The 21,804-nt window shown below is 40.8% G+C and overlaps 2 long non-coding RNA genes across 3 annotated transcripts in view; one reads left to right on the forward strand and one right to left on the reverse strand.

Moving 5' to 3' along the window:
• LOC133267055 (uncharacterized) overlaps positions 1-21,804 on the forward strand; it is a 497,367-nt gene that overhangs the window by 275,955 nt on the left and 199,608 nt on the right. The gene's annotated exons all lie outside the window — the stretch shown is intronic.
• LOC133267048 (uncharacterized) overlaps positions 1-21,804 on the reverse strand; it is a 41,888-nt gene that overhangs the window by 15,644 nt on the left and 4,440 nt on the right. For both annotated transcript variants that reach the window (XR_009742618.1, XR_009742619.1), the window contains exons 2-3: positions 8,556-8,646; positions 5,002-5,122 (exon numbers count right to left, since the gene is read on the reverse strand). This is a non-coding gene — a long non-coding RNA (uncharacterized LOC133267048). The remainder of the gene's footprint in view (positions 1-5,001; positions 5,123-8,555; positions 8,647-21,804) is intronic.

Genomic DNA, 21,804 nt, shown 5'->3' on the forward strand with positions numbered 1-21,804 from the left:
AGGTCTCAGAGACGAGGAAATTCACACAACTGGGTCTTTACTGTGTCTGCTATTAGCCCTATGCCTCATATCTATTCTGCATAGGAGACTAGCTTCACTCTCACTCCAGGACCCCGTCTGCCAGACATAACCGGTCACTGCCATATCAGCATCTATCCCTTGGAGACAGTAGGGACAACACGTACCTTCTCCTGCAGCATCTCAGCTGAGACCTGCTGTTGTCACCACTCAGCGAGCAGCAGCAGTGAGAGGCACAGACCCACAGACCCCCCTTCTTGCCTCACGTACTCTTCATGTTTACTAAAGTTTCATCACCATTTTGAACTATGACTTGAAGACCTCCTTCGCTGCTAAGTGGGTCCCATAACATGTTGACAGCTTCATCCACCTGCTGGACTCCCAGAGCAGGCACGAGGGGCACAGGTGCTAAGAAGTACTGGGGGTTTCCTTTGAAGCTAAGCAAAGGGGCTAGAGTTGAGCAGCAAAGATGATGGAAACATCTTCCCTCTTTTTTTTTTTCTTTTTAACCACGGAGAACTTTTATTGTGTCTGTGTTTCCATAATGTTTCTAAATAATATGACCAGAAAGTGAAACAGAATGAAGTTGAATCTAATTTAAAGTGCTTTAAAAACAGGTAATTGGCAAAGCAGACTAACACAATTATGTGCCTGCAGGATGAGGTGCTTTTATTTCTCCTCAGTGGGTAAACAGACTTCCATGCAGTACCGTGCCTCTTTCTTCCTCTTGCAAGCAGGAGAACAAGAGAAGTAACAGCATCAGACAACTGTTATTCTTCCTTTGCCTTGGAACAGACACTGTTTCCCAGGCAAGTGAAATTGGTACCGTTCTGCTAGTGTCAGATAGCAATTAATCTGCTCTCCCTCCACAGCTAGATCCAATGGGGCTTCCATCTGTCCACCCTGAAATGCACGGCAGGCTGGGATCTGCAGGGAGATAAGCCATTCTTGCTGTTCCTCCTCATGCAGACAGCATTGCTGCGAAGACTTATGCAGCAAAGAGCCTGAACGGGCCATTGTAGCCCAGCCACAGCCATGCCCTTCTCTTTCCTGGGAATGGAGGATTTTGTCAGCAGGACTATGCCAAAGGGCTTGGCATGTTCTCCATTTTGGTTGCATAATGGAACTGTTCAGACACTGGTGCAGGGACATAAGCTGGGCCTGAAGGCAGAAAACTGCCCAGAGCTATGACAACACATGTACTGTGTACAGACTCTCCCGTCTGAAACGCTTATGACAACAGACAAAACATCACTACACAAACATAGAAAAAAATTTACTGACAATTTATATGCTCCCTGAGGATGGCCAAGACCTGAAATTAATGATTTACAACCTAATAAAGCTACTGCTCCTCCAGAAGAGAGAGTCAGCCTGTCAGTCTCGGGTCCAGGGACAAGTGAATCTCCCTGCAGGTTAGCTATGGGAAAGCTCACCATTTCACCAAAGCAAGCAGCCTAAGCTGCCTCTGCAGCTGCTGAGGACCAAGGAGCAGCGCTGTGGGGTCACCACTTCCCCAAGGGTTGGGTAAGTCATCCTTCTAGAGGTGACCTTCTCTCACTTGCCAATGGCTGGTTCAGATTCTGGTTCGGATCAGATATTGGATGTTCCATGTCTTGGACTAGAGGAGATAAATCCTTCCCCTTTTTCTGCTTGAGTCCAAGCTTCTATAGCAAAATTTCTTTCCTTTCACTGCTAGCTTTTGACCAGATCAGCATTTTGGGTCTCAATTTGGTAAGCTGCCATGGCTTTGTAGTAGAATTTTTGCACAGTTTTTTAATTAGTAGTTCATATAAATGGTACTAATTAATTCCATGTAATGAATTTACGCTGCATGTCACAAATATTAGGCTTATATGTTTCCAGCAGAGCAAACATTCTGAATTTCCCAGGCAGACAGCTGTCTTCGCACTCACAGGTCCACTCATGTAGTCCACCCAGCCCTGGCAGCAGGCCTAGCTTGCCCTCTGTTACAACACCCCAAAGCAGCAGAAGTTTTCTGTTAACACAGTACAAAAACTTCATTTCTAATGATCTAGTGATGCTGTGCTCTAACTGAATTTTCAAAGTCTTTCATAGTATTCAGTCCTGCAAACTGTTATTCTATACTCTTAAAAAAGCAGAAAGAAGAGCAGAAAGATGAGCAAAGTTTTCTATATTTGCGTATTTTGCTTATAAAAAGAGCGCATAATGGCATATGTTCTTTGAACCAGCTCTTAGCAATTAAAGTTGTTTGTTAATAAAGGTTTGTTAGTTTAATAATACAGACAGAAATGTGTAACTGGGCTATACAAGCAAACTTAAACATACACTTCCTTACTTCATTTGTAATACATTGCAGAATATGTTGTGAAAAATACTTTAAGTATGTGAAGCAACAAAAGAATGCAATTAATATTTAATTAATAACTAGAAGATTCATTACACAGTCCCATATTTTGTAAATTCATTGACATAAAGTGTCATAAAGATACTACATAGGCAAGTTAGCCCGTCTGTTTTGATAGGCTTGCATACAGGAATGATTTTTGACAATAAAAACGTTTGCTGCAGTGCTGGCTTTGTCAGCGTGGCACTCTTGTAAAATACAATGGAGCTCAAGAATGCTGAATTTCAACCTACAATACAAAACCAGACTGAGAAGACAAGTCAGAAGTTTGTAAAGAAAATCCGATTGAGAGAAAAGGCTTTTAGTGAGACACTGCAGGGAAGCCCAACATACATTAACCAAGTGAGCATTTGTTCCTTTGCCCAATAAAAAAAGGGCATATTACAAAAGCACACTGCATAATCAGCTGAAGGAAATGCACTAGTTTGTTTTCTGCTTGATGAATAATTAACATGCAGTTAATTAAGAGGCATTCAATAGTGAAGTTTTTAGCCACTTCTATATACATTTCAGCAATTAAGTGCATGCAAAATAGCTTATTTTGCAGAAAAAGAGTACTAGTTGAAAGCATCAGCTGTGCTTAAATATAATGCCCATTATATGTTACCATTTCGTGACTAAAAAGAACTTTAGTTGCAAAAGTGTACTGCAAAAACTCTGTATCCTCCAGCACTGAATTACATAAAAGTGAGCAGAATCCAACTGAAATTCAATTAAAAATGAGATAAAGCAGAAGCATAGACCTCTCTTATATATGGGACTTCCTCCAGCTTCATCCTTTGCATTGTCAAAACTCAAACAGACGGAGCAGAAGGAGTGCATTCAGTTCTGAAACTGAAGCCAGAACAACAAGCAGAAGATCCAGGCAATCTGCTGTGTTCCTCACAAGGAGAATTTACAAATAGTGGGAATGTTTTTAATTGTCCGTCTCTCACAAAAAGAAAGGAAAATAGCTTAATGGCAATGCAAACTTTCAAAGTCAGACACATCTAGGTGTTATCACCTTAATAGTTGGTGTACAAACAACAGGTGTAAAATTTAAGGCACCAAAACCTAACATACTGTAAAATTGGGAGGGCAAAAAACCCAAGGAAAATCAAACTGAGAGCAATACTGGGGCAGATCTACTTCTGCAAGTAGCTGTAGATCCACTGAGTGATATGTCATGAAATGTTTTCTTGGGAGTTACTGAAGCCGAGTGCCCTTCTTATTCACCCTTTTTCCGTACACCCTCCAAGTTAGGCCCTACAACACATTTACTTGTGGCCTCTGACTATTTTGTCCACATGATGTGTGTTGTTTATAGACATACAAATTGCAACTCATATTCATGCTTTTAGTTCATTTAATTCAACAGGCAGCTGTGAACCTCACTGACTTTCTAAGTAGATGAGCTAGGCCCTGAAGCTTCACGAAATTAAGCAGATATCTAAAATCTGATTCAATATTCTACGGCACCTACGACATACCCTCTCTCTCCTGCCAGGAATCAGTGCAATTTCCCTTCTTCTTACCAGGTATTACTCAGTTATCTCAATGCAACATTGTCTGTGAAGACAGGTTTCTACCATTTGTAAATATGTTGGGTTTTGCAGCTCTGCTCAGAGCAATCCTCCATGTAGTAAGCAGGCTCCAAGGTGCTCCACCACATCAGAAACAGTAGGTACTGACTGAACTCTAAATTTTGATTCCTTTCCAAGGAGTAGGGAAAAAAAAAACAACAATTTCCCCAAACCCTACCCTGGACATCTATTTTGCCACAACTATGTTGATGTATAATCCATGTGATTCACATATTTACTGTGGCATGGGGCAAAGCATACACAGCTAGTATACACGCAACCTTTTGTGCCTAAGCAAATGCATATTGAAAAGGGAGCAACTATAAAACCTATATATTTAAATGTGAATATTATAATATCATCTTCATAATTATCATTCCCCTTGCTAGTTTCCAAGATGCTCTGGGAGGATCAAAACACAGCTGCTTCCCTACTGAGAATTTTCACACTTACACCAGCCCCAGGTTTGTTTCCGTCCCGGCCAACAGACGGCTCGGAGCTGCTGGTCCCTGGGCATGGCAGAGCTACGACTGTTGACTGTTACTTTCAGAAGAAGGCTAAAAACTGACAGGCTGTTTGAATACAACTAAAGATGAAAAAAGGAAAAGGACTTCACTCAATCCAAATGATGGTCTTGCAAATCTTGACTGTTTTCCTTTAAGCCAACTCCAACTAGCAGGTTTTTTCTACAAGAACATCAGCATCTGAAACACCAGTGTAGGCTTAAGGAGAAAATGGATTTTCACCATATGAACTGTATGCATAATTTCCAGATAGGAAATGGCATGTTACTTTATTCACATACATTCACATTCATTTATTCACATAAAAAATAGTTCATATTCTCAGCTATGATTGACATAAGGTACGAAGAGGGTTTCTTCTGCAAAAAAAAAGCAAACAAATTACAAGGAGTAGGAAGCAATAAGGTTGTTTATTAACACTCTTCTATCTTCACCCTTCTGCCCACCCCATCACCCATAAAATGGCATTCCAAATCCTTGACACAAAATGATAATATATAATATCAACCATACGTTCTCTGCCATTCCCATCTGAACCTCCATCACTGCAAATGTAGTCATCTTCTTTCCACAGTGGGAAATAGCAAACATTCATACTTGTGCGTTACCTTTATTTGGCACTCAAACCCCTGTGAAGTAGAAATTTTGCCATTTAACACAATCCCAGCCTCACAAAATACAGCTTTTTGAAGGATAAAGAAAAGCTTACAGTTTCTGAACATGTTTGAGACACTTTACTAGCATTCTTGCAAGGCTCCTGTTTGAATTGCATGATTATTCGGGTGATAGAGGTTAACTACCCTGACCAATAGGAGGAAATCAAGCTATGATCTTACATGCACAAATATGCATAGATTGAGATTCTTTATTTAGTTTCCTGAAAGATTATTGGCAATGCCTATAGTAACGCCTATTTTGTTAATTTTAGCTTTTATTACAACCACCTCTAAGAAACAGCAACATTACCAGAGACACTCCTTGTGCAGAAAAGAAACTACGTTCATGGAATACATTTCTTGTCGCAAATTATTTACCCGAGGCAGAAATGTTTATCAACCTCTCTGATTTGGTGGCATAGCACAAGCTCCTGCAGCACGGTGAGTTCAACAATTAAGTGGTTGCCCTGTTTGATGTTTAAAAAAAACACATTGTACAAGCTGTGCTGAATGCAAAAGTAGTTGTCAGCTGTTTACATCAAGGGACAACATCATGCTCCCTTTACTTGTGCAAGTTCTGGCACTGAATGAAGCTAGACTGTTTTTTTTTTCCCATGGTTTGGGTCAGAGATCATTAAAAAGAAGTGTAATGAAAAATTCATCAAAGTAAAATTCAGTTTTGTGTTACAAAGATCTCAAAGTCTATGAAGACCTGCAGGAAACTCCAAAGATTATCGAATAGCTATGCTGGACTCAGAAGGTGAATTCCCTGTTACAGCAAGGCATAGGAAGGAGAAGCAATACCCAGTTCTTCAAGGTTCAGTAAAAAGGGAGCAATTGTAATTAATCTGAAGTGACTCGTGATGCAGTATCACTGTAGCACAGGATAGATGACAGGGAGGTGCTCCCAGGTGAAAGGAGTAATTTGGTGCCTCGTGGAAAGCGCTCGGAGACATGAGAGAGAAGTCTTGGCTTAGCAAATGTCACGGTCAGTATAGAATGACTAGAGGTGAGCCAACGTCCTGCCGGTGACACCAAGGACAGGATTCCCTCTTGCCGGTTTACAAGTGCTAGACACAAAGCGCTTTCCCTGATCCACCAGTTAGGGAAAATTCCTCCCCTACCAGCACTATGCCCTTCCTCTTTGTTTTATAGATTTTAAAATAAACATGTTGAATGAGGAAAGAAGTGTTAGCATGTTTCCAGAGCTTGCAAGAAAGCTTGCAAGGGTCTATGCCAGCTGGGTCATTTCTGTATACATGCTCATGGCACAGAGGATTTGTGTAGGTGCATCCTCAAGGGTGAAACTTCTCAAAGGGATGTGGAGAACAAAGATGGGGTGGAGGAAGCGGGCAGGGGCAGGGAAGCCCCTGGACACCTGAGCTGCATGCAACAGGCAGGCTGCATACTGATGGCCCAAAGGGAAAGCCATCGAAGCACTGTGAGGGACATCAGTGCTGATGGTGCAGGCTGCACAGCTCAGCACCGTGTAGAAGCAGCCACAGGTCGAAATAGCAGTTAGGGGTTATTGTCCTGCACTGTGAGAAACCAGGATCAGGTTCTGGTGGGGTTTTGGTGATTTGTTCCCCCCAAAAGTTTTTAATATAAACATAATCTTTTTTAGAGGTAGATGTGTGATGCTTCATAGAACTTAATTAAGGCTGGCCAGAATCCAGACCATCTTGGTCTGTGGTGGTTTCTAATTTTGTCAGCTGAGGAACATTGGATGGGTTCAATACTTCCCCTTGGAGCACTGACACACATGCCAGGTTGTTAAAGGAGGTGCTGTTTGCAAAAGGGCTCTTCCCCGTTGAATCCAAAATGGATTGAGAAAAGATTGAGTAGTGTGGGGAGTCACTGAGCCACAGGGTGTTTCCCCTTTCAGAAGAAATGCTATCTATTATTTCCAGTCCTCATAGGCTTGCTGGCTGTTTAACCATGTGAATGAGAGCGCCCTGATGCTGCCTTTGAAAAGCTTTGAAATTAAATTATGGTATGATACGATGGTGTGATAGCAAGACAGAATGGGTTTAGAGAGGAAGGGCAGGGAGAAATCAACAAGATGCTCTGTTGTGCCTGTTAAAAATATATGGATATAGTTGTGTGTGTATATTTATATGTATGATCTACACGCAATTTATACAAAGACTTTATTTAGCTGTTCAACTTTCATTTCCTTTGCCAGAAGCTGTTTGTGCATTTGTAAGTGTGATTTTCCACTGTTTTCTGGTGGCAGGGCCTCATGACACATGAAGAAGTGTCTTTTCTAGCCCAGAGAACAACGTTCCTGCATCTGAAGTCAGTGTCCTTAAATTCAGGGCCTGCTCGCAGTGATCTCTCACCCAGAAGGTTTAGGTTACGGATGGTAACTAATAGGTTTAGGTTACTCTCATGTGCTTGCGGCAGCTGTCACAATCAGCCACAAAAGTACCTATCTTTCAGCAATATCAGAAGCAATTTAAGTAAAACCATCAAAACCAATTAAAACAAATAACTAAGCATAGAGAAGAATGCACTCAGCCTAAGATGCTCCAGCAGACCAAAGCATCTGTGCACCCAGCTGTTTGGTGTACGAAGCAGATGTGACAAGATGTTTGGATCTGGTGTTGTTTATGTATCAGGAGATTTGAGCTGGATGGATTCACAGGTTATAACAAATGTCCTCATTTATTCTTGCTTGTTCCTATGCTATAGCTTAGTCCAGGGGGCAGACACACAGCATACAGAGAACACAGGGAGTAAAAGCTCTGTGTGAAGCTTCTAATTCTGAAAATGACTTCTTTAGCTCTTATTGAGAGCATGTTCAGTAATATGGAATGCAACAAAACCATGCTTGGGGTCCTTAGATAATTCTTAATCGACAAAATTCCCACAAGCTTAAATGTAATGTGTTCTGACTCTTGGGATTTTACAGTATAGATCTCCCAATATTTGGGATTTCAATTCAAGCACTGCTGTTGGAGTCAAGTGCTTTGTGAGGGTCTCATTCTGCCCTCAACCTCTTAGCCCCAGAGGTTCTATCTCTTCTGGTTGCAGAGAAAAGCCTGAAAACATAACCCGTATTAAGTCTCAAACACCAGACGGCAAACAGAAATACACAACATATATTTATTTATTTATTTTAATTTCCTGATTTTTAACACTTAGAGTTGGCAAAATTGCAACTGGAATTTGGTTTGAATGAAGCCTGAGGGATGAATGCCAACTTGCTCTCTCTCTCTCTCTTTCTGAAGAAAAGCGATGCCTGGAAATGCCTGGAAATGAAGGGCCTGATTCACAACTTCCTTCCAGGCAGCTCATGCTGCCTTACCCTGCCTGTAAGCCTACATCCAAATATTCATGCATATTCCAAAGCAGGTCCAAATCCAAATAGTACAAATAGTCTCTTTCTTTAGAACGTACTAACCTCAGTCCCAAACCACTTTCATTTGTCATATGTGAAATCTGGATCTATTTTAAATAAGGCCATATCTGCTTCAAATACCTCTTTAAAATCTCTGGAACAGGGTACACAGAATAATCTGAGGATGTATTTTTAAAGAGAATGTTTCTCTCCTGTTTTGTCTTCGCCAAGTGTTGCCACGAGTAATATGGTGTAGCAACAACTGAAAAAGCACTGCTTATTCTCTGAGTAAAATGGCTTCTGAATTCATATGCCTGGATGGCAGTGCTTCCTCAAAGCCACCAAACACTGGATTTCAATGGAAAAAGAAAAGCTAGTTCTGCTTTTTTCAAAAATCCCAGGAATTTTAGTGAATGTAGATATCTACCAAAAATTTCCAGTCTGTTGGTATGTCTACCAGTAACTTTTTGGATCAAAACAGGTTAATTTGTTAATTTCTTGTTAGTTAATAAACCACCCCCACTTCTCTATGTATCCAGCTATACCAGAGCACCAAGGGTGAATTGTGTGTGTGCATATTTCTGCCCTGCCAGCAATTTTCCTTGCCCTGTTCAAACAACGTAGGCTTACAGTTTGCAAAAGGTAGTTAGGTCTGTGGCTCAGTTTTGGGGCTCTGGGCCCAGAGTGCTCTGGTTAGACGTAATGGACATTTTGAAAAGCACAAACTATTGTATAAATCATTTCATATTAACACTTAACATGAAACACTTTTTACAACAAAGGATGTTATTGACAAGGTGACAAGTTTGATCAGTCACATGAAACGGAATTGGTGCTGCAGGTTCTGAGCGTTGTCTCCTGACAACTCTTGCATTAAGCTACAATGTACTCGTATATAGATTTAGTGCATTCCAGAATCAATGGGAAAGGCAGTACAACATTACTTTGAAGACTCAAGTTTGATTGCAGTGATCCATAAGCATTGTCCTGGTGCTTCTCTCCATAATGGATAACAGCAATATCTGGGACCGCTCGTCATCCCTCAGAAAGGTTCTTCATCATAGCATTGAGTAAATAATTCCTGTTTATCCTGATATGGTGCATTTCCCAGTGCAATCCCCTCCACCACCCCTGCAGCATGCTCTCACGCACGAGCAGTGCATGAGGAGGAACAGAAGCTGGCCACTGCTGTTCTCAGACCCGTCTCATGCACTGACTTTCACTGGCAAGCACAAGGTTTCTGCAGCAGAAGCCTATTACCTCAGCTGGTGCTGTCCTGCGCCACTGAAATTCTTTCCATCAAAGGGAAACCTCTGCGAAGCAGCAGAGACCAAGGGCTGGCTGTCAGCATAAACTTTTGTAATACTTAACCCATTTCCTCCCCTCCACAGCAGCTCTTCAGATGAAAAAGGTTCTCTTTTCTTTTGATAAGTCTCCTTCTGCCACAGCCTAGTGCAAATAGTTGATACTGTAGAAAGTCAGATATATTGGCAGTAGGCTGCATAGGCTTTCTTATGAGTCTGTTTTATCTTTTAGTAACCTGCCTGCCATTTGTGTCTGCAGAATAAGTCTAGTACTACTATGAATTACAAAGCTTGCTGCTGCTTGTTGGGGAGACAGAGAAAAATGTATCAGACAGAGCAGTGAGAGGATGTTATCAAAGCTTCCCGAACCCTGCTTGTTCACACCCACCCTTCCCCCTGTGGAGAGCTGACAGGGAAAGAACCATCCATATATGCGTAAAAATATCATATCTTTGCATACGCTATAAAAAACTTGTCTGGACACTGCAGTAAAAACATTGGAGAAAACAGCTTTAAGGAGATAGCTGAAAACTATGCCAGTGCCAGCTGAAGCCGTTATTGCTACTTGTAACTTGTGACAGCAAACAAGTGGCTCTGTTAATGAGCCATGATTTTGATATACTCATTTCTTACTGGTATGAGGTAACTGACAGATTTACCTTGAAAACATAGATGATCTCACCTCTGCTCCTGATATGTACAGCTATTAGTGGCATGTCATTTGTGAGCCATGTGCATATCACATGCCTGTGGCATGACAAAGGGAAGATGGGTTCTGCCTCCAGAAGGATGTTTATGTATGTTCTTTCTTGTACAGTTTTAGCTGTCATGTGGCCGTGGATATCAGAGACATTACACACAGGACAGAATGCTTGCAATTACGCTCCTGTTAAAAAAGTTATAACAAAAGAATTAAGCTGTGATTCCTCAACTCGGTAACTAACATCGGTAGTTAGCTTTGCTACTGTGCCCCACCAGTGTGAACCATGCCCAAAGCAAGAGACTCACACAGACGCTACATACTGCTGGCCTGGGGTGATCCTTAGGACCTAAAAGCAGTTTATTCTCTAATGGTAAATCTAAGGCCTGGCAGGAACTGAGGGGCACTGGAAAAGGCAGGTTTTTTTACAGGACAGTTTATAATCAAAGATACATAGTTATGATTGGGGTTTTGGTTTGGTTTGGTTTCTTTTTCAGACATGCTTCCCTTCTAGCTTTTAGTTTCAGTTTGTAGTTTGTAAACCATCAAAAAACAGCATTGGCTAGTGGTAGAAACACGATTTCACACGGAAGGACTCCCAAATAGGGTAATATCAGGATGACATGTTTTTTAAATAAAAGCATATAAAGACAGGCATGTAGATTCATTCATATGTAGTCACTTAACTAAATGCATTAACCTATAAAACATTAAACATGTGCGGTTCTCACTGACTCTCAACACCTGCCCATGACTTACTGGGGATTTTGCTGCCCAGCTTTGGAAGTACATATGTGAAAACAGCAGTTTTGATTTTAAAACCCTGACTTGGCTTTACAGGCAGCCAAAAGGTGGTTGTTTTGGGGTTGTTGTTTTTTTTTTTAAATGGAAGCATTCACTGTAGTGGAGAAAGAAACAACACTGGAAAAATTAGTAACAGGGAAATGTAAAGCATTTTCTACTGTTGTGATCAGCATACATAAATCTGGACTTGTGTGAAGCTTATTCAGTCTCTGTCATGCTGAAATCAGTCTGAAAATGGAATTAGTGTTAAGAGTAGGAAGTACAGAGAGAGAGATTCAAAAAAAAACTTGTAAGCTTTCCAAAACATTTCAAACTTAAACAAGATCCGCTTCTAGGAGGTTCCATTTCGGCTTTCTTCCTTAACTTAGCTTCCTGCTGAAACTTTCCTCTAAAGCCTGCTGACAACAAAGCATTAAAGGCTTTCTCCCTAACTTCAGTCCTTTCCAGGAATTTGTTCTTCAGTGCAAATAAAGATGTTATTATGTGTGCAGAGGATAACCTATTCCCTACAAAAGCATGTGGGTATCTCAAAATCCTGGGCATATGATGATGACAATATCAAATGAGTCAGGCGTCCTGAGTCAGCAAGCTGAATGCAGTGTTTCTAACCTCTGTAGAGGGCAATTCCCTTAGGTCAAGTTGAGGTCACTAGAGCAATGCAGGGAAACCCATACAGAAAACACTACGTAGGAGCCCCAGCTTGCAGTCTTGATTTATGGCTGCAGCACAGTATTTTCCAGCATTTTCAGGGGACTTTTACACTGAAAATACAAACTAATGAGCTGAAAATAACATCTGTTGCATTCAAGTTCCAAAGCATGCACCTATTTCCAAGAAGGATCAGGAAAGCACTGAATCGTCTATTTCAACTATATGGTAGCAGTACTGGAATCATAATAATTTCCTGATCCCTGCATCCATCATCACACAACATGAACTGATGCCTCCTCCAGGAAACACCAGAATAATTAATATACCTTTCAAGCATCTTCACCTTTAGCAAATGCAGTGGGACTAAGAACACAGCCTTGCAACTAAACCGGGAGAAAAATGATGCCAGCCATTAAAAAGCAGGTTTGCCAAATCTACCACCGAGTTGCTTTTTTTTGTGCTTATCTGTCTATCTGCTGTTGCACAAAAGAGCTTTCAAGACCTGGCCTAAAGAAGCATTCTCATTCTTTCTTCCCCCAAAAAAAGGAGACCTGGCATAGGCACAGTAAATAAAAATAACAAGCATATGATGCCCAAGATGCATGTGAACATTAAGTGACGTTGGCAGCCCCCGCAAATAGAACTCTGGTTATAAATAGCCTTTGTCTAAATGTGGAAAGTGAGTAAATATAGTGGCAGTTTCAGCTTACTATAGAGGCTTACAGGCTCCAAGTAACAGAGCTTATTATAGAGCATGTGCGTCAGCAAAGGGAAGAAAAGGGAGAAAAGAAAAACAACGCATTCTGCAATTAGTATCTACAATGAGACATAAATTAATTTTTCCCTTCATTATTTTTCTTCTTGTTTAAAAAATGGACAAAAGAAGGAGTGTTTGAGAATCGTTACGGTGCTAAAGAGAAAAAGAGCTGGGATTGAGGAGAAAGCTGAAACTAGTACCGAAGAGCAACACAGGGAGCTTTCTGCACAAAGGCTGGTTGCAGAGAAAAAGATGTACAAAGAGACGACAGGACAGATTTTGATCTCAGTCTCTCTGAGACAAATAAGGAGTACAGTAACCTGACTGGAGAGAGCTCTCCTGGATCTGCATGTGCTTATTGGACTGAACATAAGCCAGTGAGCAAACTTTTGACTTGACTGAAAAGAAAGAGACATCAATGCTTTCCCCTACCTCTATTCACTCCCTACTTTCAAGGAAATCTCCTGAGTTTCCAGTGATTGCAGAACTTGCTTCACTGCATCAGTATATCTGCTTTACCTCGTGTTTCAGTTCATAAGCAATTTGCAATGTAGCTGAGGCTGGGAAAGCCCCAAAACAAAACCTGTGGGATACCTTACACCCGAGGATGAGTACCTGCTGCAGAACGCAGGTATACATTAATTATCATCCTCAGGATGTTATCTCCAAGCATGATGCTGCAGGCAGGGGGTACTTCAGCATTTTTAACATTCTCTTCTGGCTGAATTGACAAAAATAGGAAAAAAGTCCCTGTTTTGTGCCTCTGATCTTCTCAAATCAGAGGTGAAGGCGGGAAAGATCCTTCTTATTTCTTTCAGTGCTCAACTGAATTAAAGCAAAACTCCCCTAAACACTAAGTCCTCCCCTCATCCATGCACAAAAGGAAAATTTTCACAGGGTTCAGTGTGCTTCTGCTTGTGCACAGTATTTCTTGTCTTCTTCCTTTGCAGTAAGGATAACGGGATGATAGTCATAACAGAAAAACAAAAATCTGGGAGTGTTAGATGAGATGCAGCATGATATGAAAGTTGTGGTCAGCTAAGAGTTGTCAGCAAAGTTGCCTTATTCAAATGGCATGGTAAATAAATGCTATAAATTCCTAAGTAGAGCCTAAATTAGCTTTTGGCATAGTGCATCACTGTAACAAGTTAATTTTGCAGCTCCAAGGAATAGCCTTATATGGTTCACTTAAGTAATCATGCTAAATGAATGTTTAAGTGAGAACCATTTGCCAAATGCAAAGCAAGAACCATATATAACCTCTTACACAACTACATAACACAGCAATGCTGGCTGGTTTCCAAAATTCTAGTTTATGTACAGATTATATCTCCTAACTCCAACCAACACCTGAGCCAAAAAGAAGATACCTGGACAATACTAGCATGACTGTTAAGGATTAATAATTTAGCATTTGTCCTGGTTTGTCTTCCTCACAGCCTGCAGAACAGACCTTTCTTTTCTTTTTTTTTCTTTCTTCTTATTTTCTTTTTTTTCTCATTTCCAGAATGACAAAGAATAGTTTTGGCGATCTCCTTTACTTTCATTGCTTTGCTAAGAAAGAAGAAATAAGAAGAGATGGAAAAGGGAAAAATGATATGCCAAAAGCTGCATTAGTTATCCTAAACGAAATCTAACCTCCTTCTAATCTAGTGTATCATTGTTCTAGTATTTGTGCTGTTTCTCTGGTATTCTTGTCTTACAGCAATCAGGGGCCGCACAAAAAGTATTCAGGAAAGGCAATTACAACATAAGCTGTGTAAGCTTAATACTGATTGCTTCTCCCTCCTCTCCCCTATTCTCCCTCCCCTTTGCATCGTCCACCACCTATAAATATGGCAAGTTAAACTATTAGGGATAAGTGAAAAAGTTCAGACATGCCTATGTCTATTAGTCATCATTCAAGCATTGTACCAAAATAACCCACAATAGATGCCGTCTTGTTTCTTGCTAGAGAGTGCTGTTGAGTTCTTGCATTCACAATAAATCTGTTTGGAAGACTGCCCTTAAAGAGTTGCCATGGTGATTATTTTGGTACCACAAAGTAGAAGAAGCTAAAGTACTTACTAGACGTATCCAAAATCTTGTCTTTTGGGGGAGAAAAAAAAGAAATCAGCAGATGGCATTTGTCAGAAAATCAACATTCTGATTATTACCAGAGTTGTGTTTTTGGAGGAATTCTGGGCTTTGAGGTTTTCTGGCTAGAAAAGGGAGAATGAATGGGGTGAGGGGAAGGGAGTGGAAAAAAAGAAAGTTGGAATATGTGATATCCCTTCAGCTTGTACTATTACAACAGTTTAGTAATAGTTCTTTAAACAGTAGGTGTTAAGTAATGAAAATCTTTGAAGGAGTCTCCTTCCAGACTATTTACTAAATACTTAACGTACTGCAGTAAAAAGAAAGGGAAATTCCAAATGATTAGTTATAACTCCCTTTTGCACCTTTTTTATGATGGAATCACAAGGAGAACACGAGGAATGTCCCAAAGAAATCCAGATATCAGTCTTTCTACTCTGCACAGTGTAAATGCAGCAACGTGGTTCTTTGAAGTAGGCTGTGTATTTGGTGTGACTTCATCCAAAAAGGTGAATTTAGGCTGATTTAGTGATGTTAGTGCACCATTTCACTTCAATTAAAACAAACAAACCAACCAAAGCCAGAAAACAACCCATCAGTTTAGCTGCTCAAATGGCTATTTGCTGAATTCTCCAGACAATCGAATATCTGTATGTGGGTTTTAAACAGATTTAAATTTTACAGTATGGCACCAAATTGGGATAGGTATGTGTGCTAGCATGCACTAAGACATGAAGTTAGGTACCTGCAGAGCATTAACAAGCAACGGCTGGTCACACCAGCACAGTACAGTACTGTATAGATACTAGCTTGTGTCCTAGAAGCAGTGTAACTACATCAGGTACAAGATATGTGGCTCAGGCAGAGTGCCATGCTGACAGGGCTATAATGCTTCTCAGATTTAGAGTTAGCTCAGGTATTACTGCAGCAGGCTGCTTTGCGTGATTTAGGAGAGAAGCAATGTGTCATACAACTTTCTTCATTCACAAGCCTCGTTTTTTGCTCCTTTTATCAGTCAGTTTTCCTCAGAGCCAATAGCAGCTTCCACTTCTTCACATACAAAGAATCCAGAGTTTTGGTGAAAAACAGCTTTGTTTACTTTAAACTTTATTTACTTAAAACTGTAAAATTGGCCCCTTTCTGGTGAAAGGTGCCAGATGAGCAGCTTCAGGAACTGAAACTCTTTATTCACTCTGGAGCTCATTTGCAGCCCATTGGAGTCAATGACAAGCCTCGAATTGACCAGTTTTCTGGCTCCTGGGTCAGGCCTTTACAGGATGGACAGCAGCTGTGCAAACTCCCTCACACGCCTTCCCCAGCGCACCTCTGAGGGAGAGCTGGGTCCCAGCACCAAGGGGCTGCTTCAGCCTGAAATCAGTCTCAGAAACAGCAGTGCTGAACAGCAGCCTGCCTGGTGATGAGCGCTTCTTTTTCCAAAGAGGCAGTGTTCAGGCTCTGGGGACAATGGAGCTTTTGCTGCCTCTGACACCTCAGGAACATATTTCCTGCCCGTGCCCTGTGTCAGGAACAGAAGTGGTGGTAGGATGTCAGCAAGGACAATGGAAGAATGGGCAGCGCCTCATCTCACCTTGAGATGAGCTCTGTTCAACTGCTGCTCAGGACAGCAGGTCACTACTATTCCTTGGGCTTGTTCTTGTTTCGCTAATAGTTTTCCATCTCTGTACTTGGGGTGTTTTTTGCATTTTCACTGCCGAAGACTAGAACCTGACTAGTGTGGGGAAAAGCAAAAGGCAAAAAAAGGAAGAACATCAGCATGACAAATTCTCACCCCCTCTTTTGAATTAAGGCACTTTGTGGGAAAAGGTAGTAATTTGTTGAAAAGATTTCCAAGAAATTTTTCACAGGACATGCTCTATTAATGAAGAAAAAAAACCAACAACACACAAAACTAAACCACCATCAAACACCTCCCCCCCCCCCCCCCCCCCAAACCATAACCAAAACCGACTTCACTAGCTCTAGTTTCCATTTATGTGTGGGTGTCAAGGAGATTTCACAAATTACTTCTGGTCCCTTTTGACCAAGTAAGTTTGGCTTCAGGTTAATGTCCAGTCATAAGACCTGGGCTATCCGGGGACCTCATAACATCTTCTCTTCCTGTAGAGTGATGCAAGTCCTCAGCAAAACTGGTGACAGCTCTTCACAGGCAAAGGATACAAGAAGTGAAGATTTGGGATCAGAAAGGGAGGAGATGAAGAGTATTCTCATGCAGCAGGAAACTTGAAATGGCATCTGAGGACTGCATTGCCAGAGTGAATCTGAAGATAATTCAAATAAATTGCACAGTTATTAAGAGGCTCAAGAAAGTCGGCAAAGATACCGGGAGGAACATAGAAATTACTCAGTTTCTTCTCTTAAGTGGCAGAGAAATTGCCAAGTAGCATGTGCTAGTAATTTATTTTTATTGTTCAAAGCTTTTGTTGAGCACCACATCATCTGTAAAGACAACAGTTAAGCACTTTGTACATGGTGAAGTTTTCTGCTATAATGCAAAATGTCATGTCTTAAAGTTTAGTTTCACCATAGCTCTCAAAATATTTACTGACATGTAAACAATACCTCTCTGCCTCTTATGTTATTACCACCAAGGTTTCCCTGAGGAAAAAGTTTGTTTAATAATTGACATAACAGATATTAGAATGAATAATAGAATATTAACCAGGGCGATTTTTGGATGAAAAGACTGAAATGGTGCATTAGAAGACCTAGCAAGTAATATATGCAGAGCTCAAAAAAGTAGCAGAAGGGAGAATCAGCTCCACAATGGAATGAGCACACTCCATGGGCATCTTCATTCAAGGAAAGGTGTCAATGTAGACAACTTGAAGCCCTGGTTCAGTTATCTGAAATCAGGAAAAACTCTATCAACTTGTCTGGGAGGACATGACAAAGTCTGGTTCTAGAGGTCTCACACATGATACCCTCCATTTGCAATGGGACACCGTTGGACAAATTTTGACAACTGGCTGGGGAGGATGGAGGCCTAGGAGCAAGGGGTTGAGCAAACTGCTAGGTTAGGCAGTGACTGTGTATCCTGGTTTGACCTCTTTTTCTTTACTAGTACTTGGATGGACAGATCAGCCCATGGGTCAATGGGTCTGCTGATTCTCTCCTAGGCACTTCTCCTCTCAGAAAGGCAGTTCTTACAATTCTGTTAGTTCACACATTGCTAAATTATCAGTGTGTTCATTTTTACTTCTGTCAGTCTTATTTCCTTATTTCTTGATGTAACGAGTTGTCTAATTACTGCAACATCAATTCCTTAAGGAACTTCAAATTATTACATCTGTGTATTTCAATGACATCCTGAAGAGTTTGGGGGAGGATTGCTTCAGGCTCAATAGCATCAGGTGCCTCCTGATACATACACTTTCTGCCAAGATCTCTCTTCTTCCCTACGCCCTGAAACATCTAGAAACAAATATATGTCAGTCCTAATTAAAACAATCACCCAAGTACTGGATCTGGCTCAAGGATTGTCATTGTAATTTTAAGAGCTGCTTTCTCCTCACAGTTGTACAAAATGTCTCATTTTAATTGCAATCTTCATGTTTCAGTGAAACTACATTTCACTTTTTCCTTACTTTCATTTTCAAAAGGGGTCAAATTATACAGTTGCTCTTTCTGTAGTTATGTGTACTCAAAGGAGTAAAAGAATAGCAATGAGCTGGAAAACTTTGCTTTATTTTGTTAAAGGATTGGTATAGTCTGCTATGTATTTTCTCTTTCTTAATGTGCAAGCAGAACTGCAGTCCTGTTTGCCTTTAACTGAGTCAAGGAAGGGGCAGGGGGAGCTGTATAGAAACAGTAGTGGAAGGGGGCCCCATGCTGGTCTCTAAGTAAGACCAGTTCTAGCACAACATCTTTAATGCGAGTGTCAGCTGAGACACCAGGAATACAGGATACTGTCCCTATATCCTGTACTGTCACTTTGCATTAGTAGTGAAACAACACAGTAACTCAGCAGACATGCAACCTCTCACTTCCCAAAATAAGCAAGCTATCTCAAGAGCACATTGGGATTCACCCTTCCTAGCTTCACACATCCATACCTCTATCAGTCACCTAAACTTTAAAGAGGCATTTCCAGGGTGAATTTACCTCATCCTAATGAAGCTATGTAAAATATTCTGGGTAAATTATACCACAGAAATCCCCTTCTCCCCATTTCCAGACTATAAAGTCAAGAATAAAAGCTTATATGTTGTAAGGTCCATCTTACATCTGTTAAGGGTGTTTGGGAAAAAGCTTGTGCACTTTATAGAGAGGACACGTGGAAGAAAGAAGGGAATAAAATCAATGATGTAAATATACCTATCTGCTCTGTCAGAAGACCACACTTACAACTTTGGGTCCATCTTACTAGAACATTGTACACGGGTATCGGCAGAGGCTCTTTTAAACATTAATGGTCCCTGGCATATGTTCTAAATAAATGAGTGGAATGAAAGAGCAAGGAAAAGTATTTTATACTGGGATTATTAATCTCCGTTGCATCCAGCCACTTCTTAGCAACAAATATTCCCCTGAGGAATTCTTTCAATCAGAACTCGCTTCTTGGTCTCAGAGTCCTTTTGGGCGTATTTGAATTACACATGGCACATGAAATGTATTTTGGGGCGTAACCACAGGGCAGTTTGGAAAGACCTTGGGGGTTGTTTTGTCCATAGACTGTGAGCAGATAAATCGCATATAAAATCATCCACTTGGAATCCTAATGTTCTTGAAGAAGTCACTTCTTGAGATGAGCATGAAACGTCTTCGAGCTGAACACTGTTGCATACCAATAAACAGCATCGTACCCCCAGCAGCAAAGTCCAATTGAAACAGTTCTGCGTGTCCTGTGCAAACGTGTTAGCAGATGCATGGTACCTGTTTTTAATCACATTAAAATCAGCAATTAGAAAAGTTAGGGAGGAGCTTAATGATTGGAAGATTAAGTGATTTCATTCATACTTCAGAGATGGTAATGAATATTTTTTGGCATGGGAAGCAATAGTATATTTTTCTTCTTTAAAGTACGTCAACAGCTTGAGAAGATTAGTTCATCTTGCAGAGGGCTGTACAGAAGGCTGTGCTGAAAATAGGAAGGGATTTTATAAATAGAGTTTAACTACACGTTTAGGTAGCAGGATGCATATTCAGTGGTCACTCCAGTGGTCACTTACCAGAAAACTACTGTAATTCTGTGGCTATTCAGTACCTGCAAAGAAAGGCTGCAGAGGATGATGTAGGAGTTAGTCCTAGCAAGGCCCTCAGGCCTCACACTTCTTCTCTGGCTTTGAAAACAAAACCTGCGCAAACAATGAACACTGGGGATGCCTACCATCATCTCTGTTTCTGTTCCATTTCTGTGGAAGGGAGCTTGGAGTTGCAATGGTTTTATTAACAACATAATATAGGTATTACATGTAATGCCTATATTATATGTAGGTATAAGGGAAGAGGGACCTCTGGAAGGTCAAATGTAGTCAAGTGGAAGTATTGTTATAAGCCTAACCATCCTTTTGCTTCTGCCAGGCTTGGTTCCTCTGCTGAGCTTTCCACAGCCAGATCAAAGAAACCAAGCATGAATATTTTAGAGCAACATCATACCAAATCTTTGACACACAGCCAGAACAGTGTGTGCATTCAGAAGTTCATAATGGTCCCTATCCACAGAAATTGTAAATGAACACCTGGTCCCACCTAACTTGCAGATATTTTTACACACACCTGAACCAGTTATCTAGGTTTTTCTTTTAGCCTGTGGAAAGAAAAGGGGTGCTATTGCACCATTTCTTTAGAATTAAATGAATTACGAGCTAAAATGCTGAGAATCCCCAAAGGGAATCTTAGATGTCGCCATCTAAGGCTGGGCAGGATTGGCTGGAGCCAGAAAGCCAACATATAGACCCAGTCTCACCTGTGACCCAGAATTATCCCGTCTAACTCCAGGCAGTTAAACAAAGCACCTGACTTCAGAATCTACCATCCCTCAGAAGCCACCAAAGACTGATAAATTCAAAGACCAAGACATCATGATGGACACAAGTATCACTAGAAATTTCTCCCAATCAGACCCTACCCTTCAGCTGATACTTGTGCACCAGCATACAGAGGCTTCACATCATGAAAACTGTTGTGCTGTTACTGCTGCTACACTTTCTAATGTGTGCTCCTTCACTAAGCCCAGACCCACTGAGCCAAGCTGCAATGCTATAGGTCTCTGCACCTCCCACAGCTACCTTTGTGTACTGGGCATCTCACCGCTCACCCAGCTCATCCAGCATGATACAGCGGCAGCATAGCACTCCATCTCAGCACACAACTTCAGAGAACAAGATCAAATTTCCTTCATAGCTGCTATTGTTTTATCCATTTGGTAACTAATTTTCATTGTGTATGCCAAGTTTCAGAGGCCAGTTAAACATTTGGCAACACTAAACAATTAGCAGATTTTAATTTACGTAGTAGTAGTCTTTTGGCAATCACATTGACTTGCAGGAGAACACTTCTTTGCAGTTTATTGATAACACATATATTTCAGACATCTCCTAAAATAAATACTGATCAGTTGCTAGAAAGATCTTTACCAAGAATATTCAGCCATTGCTTCCCAGAATCTACTTCCTGCACCCACAAAGTCTCCGATAGTCTGTTAGCCGTATTAATACCTATTTTACTTCACTGTGTCTGTCCTGGAACTAAATAATTAAATAATAAGGAGAAATGTCAAATAAGGCATTAGAAGACACTAATTTTTGTAGTATCTCTTTTCATACTGTGAATAGGGATTGTTGTTCAGTTGGCTCTTTTAGTTGTGGAAAACTCTGACCCAATGCAACATAAATGTGAGGAAAGCATGAAATGCAGCTCTGTAAATACCCTTCTCTTGTTCTCTTGCAATTAGCTACCTGGAATCTGTTTTAAAATATGCAAATAGAGTAAAATGTAACTTTGATCATAATTATCAGATCGAAGGTCTGGGCTGTGCAGCACACACAGCCTGCCAAAGAC

This window comes from Pezoporus flaviventris, unplaced genomic scaffold (genome assembly GCF_033815535.1).
Source record: "Pezoporus flaviventris isolate CSIRO_AGI_PZ_B2104156 unplaced genomic scaffold, CSIRO_AGI_Pfla_v1 ptg000007l, whole genome shotgun sequence".
In the NCBI taxonomy this organism is placed as follows: domain Eukaryota; kingdom Metazoa; phylum Chordata; class Aves; order Psittaciformes; family Psittacidae; genus Pezoporus; species Pezoporus flaviventris.